This window comes from Salarias fasciatus, unplaced genomic scaffold, assembly GCF_902148845.1.
Source record: "Salarias fasciatus unplaced genomic scaffold, fSalaFa1.1, whole genome shotgun sequence".
NCBI classification, from domain to species: domain Eukaryota; kingdom Metazoa; phylum Chordata; class Actinopteri; order Blenniiformes; family Blenniidae; genus Salarias; species Salarias fasciatus.
Window position 1 is genome coordinate 79737 of NW_021941378.1, and position 7764 is coordinate 87500.

The window sequence follows — 7764 nt, forward strand, 5'->3', positions numbered from 1 at the left end:
TGTCGAATACGGCTCTGTATGTCTTTCTGTGAATCTAACACGATACCAGGGTCGGCCACGCCCCACCCTTGGTCTGACTAGCCTTTTATGGGAAATCAAGTACTGCCATCTCATTGATAAATCACAAAACACTATCATGAAATACAGGTAAATCATAACCCAGTGCATGCCGAAAGATTATGACGATAAAGTGTTCATCCAAGCATAACGCACACCAGCACTTCTCAAATGTCACGGACTGAAGATATAACTCTGCCATAACACATGAGTGCAGGTTGCATTACAACATCACCAAGTTAGCTGGACAACTTCATATACTGCAAATGTTGCACACCCGTGCAGACATATTCAAAATGTCCAGGTGTGCAGGGGGGGTTCGAAATAAGTTGGTTAATCACATCAACAGTCACATCCTAGAAAAGAACATTGGACTCATGTGCCTCACTGAGACGTGGCAGAAAACTAGTGAATACCTCATATTAAATGAAGCATGCCCCCCTGGGTATTTCTACCTAGACAGGGCACGTGGGACCGGGCGGGGTGGAGGCTTAGCAATTATTTACCAGACTGACTTACACTTGACGCCACTCTCACTTCCCACTCTGTCCTCATTTGAATGTTTGGCTTTTACCTGTTCAAATCCATCTCCACTGACTGTTCTCCTCATTTACCGGCCACCCAAACCACATTCAAATTTCATCACAGAAATAACTGATCTCCTTCTGTCTGTCTGTGCAAAATCTTCCAATGTCACGATTCTTGGGGACTTCAATATTCATATTGAGGTCCACAAGAGTCAGTACTCTATGGAACTCACCCAACTCATCGACTCACTTAACCTCACCCAGCATATACATGTTCCAACCCACGCCAAAGGACACACCCTGGACCTCATCATTACAAACACCCCCATAAAAAACCTCCATGTTTATGACCTCGGCATCTCGGACCACAGTGCCATCTCACTCGACCTCCCCCTGCAAGCATCAAATCATAAGGACAAACGACAAAATCCATTTCTGCAAAATAAAAGACATTGACCATAGACCACCTGACCCGTGACTTCCATAGCCTCACCCAGACTGCCCACCACTCCTCCCCAGATGCCCTTGTGGACCATTACAACACTGGACTGCAGCTGATCCTTGACACTCATGCCCCACTGAAGACTCGGACCGTGTCTTTCACGAAATCTGCTCCGTGGTACACTGGTGCACTGCGTAGACAGAAGGCGGCTGGGAGGGTCCTCAAGAGGCGGTTTTTAGCCTCAGGTTTAACAGTCCATGAACAAACTTACAGACAACATCAAAAATCATATTCCAAAGCCCTCAGTCTTGCCCATTCTGAATATTACTCAAACATCATTAACAATAACCCGGGAAACCCTAAACAACTGTTTAAAACTGTAAACAAACTTCTCGCACCACAACCATTTACACAAAAAACAAACAATAACGAACAATGTGATGCTTTTTTGGATACATTCATATCCAAGATTGATAACATTCATTCCGTTCTCCTGCCCTCTAGTTCTCCTAACTCCACACCTGCCACTCCAGCTTCCAAATTTTCCCAGTTTTCCCCTGTCACAGACAGACAGGTGGAGGACGTCATCCGCAAGATGAGGCCCTCCACCTGTCACCTGGATCCACTTCCCACATCCCTGATAAAATCCCATGTTTCTACACTGAGCCCCCTAATCACAACTATCATCAATCACTCCCTGCAACACGGTCACCTGCCACAGTCATTGAAAACTGCAATAATTAAACCACTTCTCAAAAAAACCCTCCCTTTACCCTGAAAAAACATCTAATTACCAGCCTATTTCCAGTCTTCCCTTCCTGTCAAAAATCATTGAAAAGGTAGTCTCCTCTCAAATTCACACACACCTCCAGTCCTCCCATCTGTACCACAAATTCCAATCCAGTTTCCGTTCAGCTCACAGCACTGAGACAGCTCTGGTCAGGGTCACCAATGATTTGCTGGTGGCCTCTGACCAGGGCTCTCCATCACTCCTGTTACTCCTGGACCTCTCAGCCGCCTTCGACACTGTTGACCACTCCATCCTCCTCCATAGACTCCAGCATTTCATTGGTCTTTCAGATACAGTGCTCCAGTGGTTCCGGTCCTACCTGACCGGTAGGGCCGAGTATGTGGCCCTTGGGGAAGCCAGGTCGAGGTCCCACACTGTCACCTGTGGGGTTCCCCAGGGGTCAGTGCTGGGGCCCAGCCTGTTTTCCATCTACATGCTCCCTTTGGGCCACATCATCAGCAGGCATGGAGTCTCCTACCATTGCTATGCTGATGATACTCAGCTCTATGTCAGGCTGGACCGGACCTCCTCCCTCTCTATCCAATCACTCACCGCCTGCCTGGAGGAGACTAAAGCATGGATCAATGACAATTTTGTCCAGCTCAACAGCTCCAAAACTGAAATTCTATCAATTGGAACCCCACACCAACTTAAGTCCTCCCCTTCCACAGTCCTATCATTTGCCAGCCATATAATCAACCCAACAACTGCTGTTACCAACCTGGGTGTCCGCTTTGACCCCACCCTCTCCTTTGACCTCCATATCCAACACATCTGTAAGACCTCATTTTTTCACCCCTGGAACATCTCCAAACTACGCCCCTTCCTCTCCCTCCCCGCTCTCCTCCAGGCTGGACTACTGCAATGCACTCCTCATCGGGATCTCTGGAAGAAGCCTACAACGGCTTCAGTCGATCCAGAACTGTGCTGCCAGGATCCTGATGAGGGTGCCAAAAAGACACCATATCACTCCCATTCTCCATAACCTTCACTGGCTCCCGGTAAGGTTCAGGCTGGAATACAAAATCTGCCTCCTGACCCATCAGTGTGTCTACGGTAGTGCAGCAGTGTACCTAAAAGAACTTCTCTCCCCACACGACCCGACCAGACGCCTCCGCTCCGCTGACATCAATTTGCTGAAGGTCCCCAAAACCAAACTGTGTTCCATGGGGGACAGGGCTTTTCAGGCTGCAGCACCCGACTGTGGAATGCCCTACCTGCCCACCTGAGGGCGCCACAGTCGGTGGACTTATTTAAATCTCGCTTAAAAACGTTTTTGTTTGTGAAAGCGTTTGAATGATTTTACTGTTCTCTGTTGTATTTTATGATGTGCAAAAGTATGAGTGTTTTTATTGATTTAGCCTGTATCTGTTACTTTTAATTGTCACTGTTGTTTTTAAATTCCATTGTAACACTTTGAGATTTGTTTTACAAATGTAAAGTGCATGATAAATAAAATTCATTATTATTATTATTATTATCTGAAACATACAGAACATCTTTTGAGCATTGCCATTCAAACACCAGCAACAGCTACACTGAGCAACATGTATCCAATATCACTTAACATTGCATTTAACCATTTTTACATCTATTTATACAGTTTCACACACTTGATCAGCACACACTTCAATATGTCGGCTGCCGGCGGCCATTCATTCCGAACCTTTCACACAAGCCGTACCATCGCGGGTCCATATTGTACACTTTACACAACAATTACTGTCGGATTCTGATGGCATCCTCTCTTACAGGCACACACAGTCATTCATCACAGTGCACTGTAACATACTCAATTCCACCACTCACCTGAAACATACAGAACATCTTTTGAGCATCGCCATTCAAACACCAGCAACAGCTACACTGAGCAACGTGTATCCTGAGGACCCCTGCTGGTGCTTTAGCTGCCCCAAAAAGTGCCTGTTCACTTAACCCGCTTAGTAACCCATACAAACCCATTTCTATGTGGTGCTATCACAAGGTGTATTAAAATCACAATTTCACATTTCACAATAAACCAAGCAAATATACTGTCGTTGTGATACTGGGCTATACAAAATTGATTGAAATATACAGAAATTGAAACAACAAAATATAAACAAAATATGGGGGTGTCAGTCAAAATAGGGGGGGTCCACTGTTTCAAACAATCACTGCACTGCAGTGGCTCTCACACAAACAAACAAATATACAGCACTATAACTCAGCATCACAGCACAATGATGCAAAATACATGTTAGGCAAAAACATATCAAATAAGCAAAATACATTCATTATCTGTATCATAGCAGCTCATCGTGGCCTCCTCACTCCACAGAAAGCTCAGTGGCTCTGGCCTTTTGAAGTTCTTCTTCCTGTTATTTTTCTTTGCAAAGTCAGTCACATCCTCAAAGTCCAGCTCCCTCACAGCTCAGACTCCATGGCTGTTAACGACCGAGCAGAACTCCTCTTATGACCCAGAGTTTTATTTATTTATTTATTTAACAGGGACATAGCACAACAAATGTGTTGCACCAACCACATTTAGCTATTAGCTAATTTCCATCTGTAATCCCTGGAGGCGAAGGCAAGGTTTGCAGCAGGTTTAACAGTGAGCTAGTTACAAATAAACAAAATAAATAACAAATATTCACATAAAACACATAAAATACAATGGAGAAGCACCAACACCCAAGCAGACCCCAATGTCTATCTATCCACTATTTCCAGACCTCATCCAAGCTAAAGTTATTTACAGAGCACATACATGCATGGTTTTATGTTTCAGTGTTGTTTAGTTTAGTTTTTAATTAATTAATGATTACAAATTTGGTTGTCTTTAAGCCATTTTTTAAGTTGTATTTAAATTGTTGGAGAGTTTCACACTCTCTGATGTTAGTTGGTAGAGAATTCCATAAATTTGCAGCCTTAATGGAGAAACATTCTCGTCCAAATTTAGATTTTCTATAAGGGACAGAGCAGTCTCCTTTGTTGGAGGCCCTAGTTGTTCTCACACAAACTTCATTGTGCGTCTGTACAAACTCCTTCATAGGCGGCGGCGCCAGATTGTTGAGAACCTTATACATTAAACTGACATTAGAAAAGGAAATGAAATTCTCAAAAGTCAATAAGTTATATTTCTTTACATTACAATAATGATACGAGAATGGTTTTTATGTCTAATATTTTAAGAGCCTGTTTGTATAGGCTTTGCAATGGTTTTACTGCTCCATTGGATGACAAAGACCAAGTTGTGATGCAATACATAAAGTGTGAAAATATCATTGCATGCATATAAAGTTTGGCTGCATCTGTGCTCATCTGAGGACGAATATATCTAAATTGGGACAATTTAAAATTTACAGTCATAATCAGCTTTGATATGTTTTTCAAATGACAACGTCTTGTCTAGCACAACACCCACATATTTAATGAAGTCTACTTCTTTAAGTGTTTCTCCATTTACAATTAATTTTGAAGATGACATAGTTGTCTTAATTTTTGTGCAATGTTTTCGATTGCTTAAATATGATTCAAAGCATTTTAAAGTCTCATTAGAAATATTATGATTGGATAATTTTGAAATAAGAACAGAATGGTTTACCGTGTCTAATGCTTTTTTAAGGTCTAAAAATATGGCTCCTACCACACCTCCTCTATGCAACATAGCTTTGAGTTGTTCAACAAAGTAACAAAGTGCAGTCTCAGTTGAGTGATGTTTTCTGAAGCCAAACTGAAGTGGATGTAGGGAATGCTCTCCACAGTTTAGATGGTCCATTAACTGTGCAGCCACAACCTTCTCCACTACCTTAGATATTACAGGTAGGATACTCAGGCCTATAATTGGCCAATTCAGTTTGGTCTCCTTCTTTATGTAAAGGTGTTATAACTGCCTTTTATAGACAGTCTGGAAAACCTGCACTTCTGATGGTAAAATTGATTAGTTGTGTTAATGGTTGACATAGAGAGATGGCATTCCTTTTAATCATACATGAATCTAAACCATAGACATCCTGTGACTTTGAATTTTTGAGTCCATGCAAAATTTTCAGGACCTCCGGCTCAGAGACCTCCTGCAAATTAAGCACAGGTTTGGTTGAGTCTACAGATCTCCTTTCAATTGTCCTGTTGCCAAACACCATTGCCAAATCCTTTACAGAATCTTTAAAAAAAAACAAAAACAAAAAAAACAAACGTTAAAAGCATTGGCCGCCTTTAAATCTTCCTATATTAAGTCATTACCAATTTGAATTTCATAACTAGACCTATGTGATTCTTCCTTGTGGCAAATATTGTTTCCAAACCATGTGATTATTTCCTTTAGCTTGTTTTATTAAGTCAATGAAAAAGTTGGCCTTTGCATTCTTCAGTTCCTTTACAACTTTATTCCTACAGTCTCGAAATAGCCACGTCATGATCAATTTCAGATTTTAAGGCATTCTTTAATAGGTAGTCTCTTCTCCTTATCAAACTCCAAAGCTCACTGGTTAACCAAGGTAAATTTGCTGTTTTCTTTTGAATGCAACATTTCTTTGTAAATTTGCTCTTTATCCCTTTAAGCTCGGGGCCATTTTCGCCTAAAAGTTCAACTAAAGACGTACCCAAAGTAAACTGAATGCTGTTCTTGAACTGTTTGGAGTACATGCATGGTTGGGGTCTCATTTGAAAGCTGACAACCTGTATTTTCACCCAGTGCAGTCAGAATGACTCTAGGTGCTACTGCCACAGATTTATTTATGTTGCAGCACACTGAATTAGGATGAATTTCATTCTCGCCTGAATTTTTTCCCTCATAAAACACCTGGAAATAAGTGTGGAAGCACTGTGAGAGCTTGAAAACACAATTTTGCTAAAGCCTGGGGTCTTACATAGTTCAGGTCAAAATGTCAGAGCAGTAATACAAGAAATGAGTGTTTCACACATGTATTTGTACTACTATGCCCCGGCGGGGTCAATTTTGGACATCCTCTGTATACCCTCTGGATGCCCTCTGTACAATGGTATATGTAGGTTTTTGGCCCATTTTTACATTATTTTCACTCCAAAAACTCATAATGTCAAGTCCTCCAAGTTTTTGTGCTGCTCTGGACTTGAAAAGAGCGTTCTCTTCATATGGATGTGGTATGGATGTGGCAGGATTCCACTCAAAGAAGAAGAAGAATTCAAAGTTTTTTTTTCCCCAATTCTTTTATTGTAGATAAATCTTTGGATCTGATTTTATTTTATTTTAGCTAAACCTTTAGCTGGTTTTTAGTTCCTTTGGGCTTCTTATTAGGCTTCTCTTTAGGTGAAAAACCTTCAGGAAAACAAATTATACCAATTACTCCTGGGAGTAGTATTTAGACTTTTTCACAAAAGTAATGAAGAACTAACAATGATCTGGCCACAAAGTACCAAGCAATCCTAACAAAGGTAGATTCTGAATATTAAATTTACTTATCAGTTTAAGGTAGCAAATAAATCAAATGCTTTTCCTCACAATACATTAACTTAGTTACTTTTCAGTGAATTTTAACTTAAACTTCATCACCTCAATTAAATATCAATGAAAAGAAAACATTAAACTTAAAGTTCTCGTTTGCAACTGGAGAGTCCCAGGCGCTTCTGCATGCAAACATTTCTTCTTGAAACAGTCACTGTTCTGCAGCTCTTACCGGCTGTCCATCCAAGTTGAAGAGTTGTTTGCACAAGGTGAAATCCAAGGAAGAGCAACTTTCCTGATCATTCCCAGAGAGCTGTGCTCTCCCCTGGTCCGTCTCCTGCTCCAAGCAGGAAGGCTGTGAAGCAGGTCGTCTCTCCACCCAGCTGGCCAGGGGCATCAATCAGGTGATAGGAATCACCTGCTCCCTCTCCTTCCCGATGGGGGATGGGAGGCGGAGCCAGCTCGCAGCCAGTTTTGACAGAACACATAAAGTACTCAAAAAATCACTTCAGATAGGCTTCAGTGTGGGATAAGGCCCTCAGAC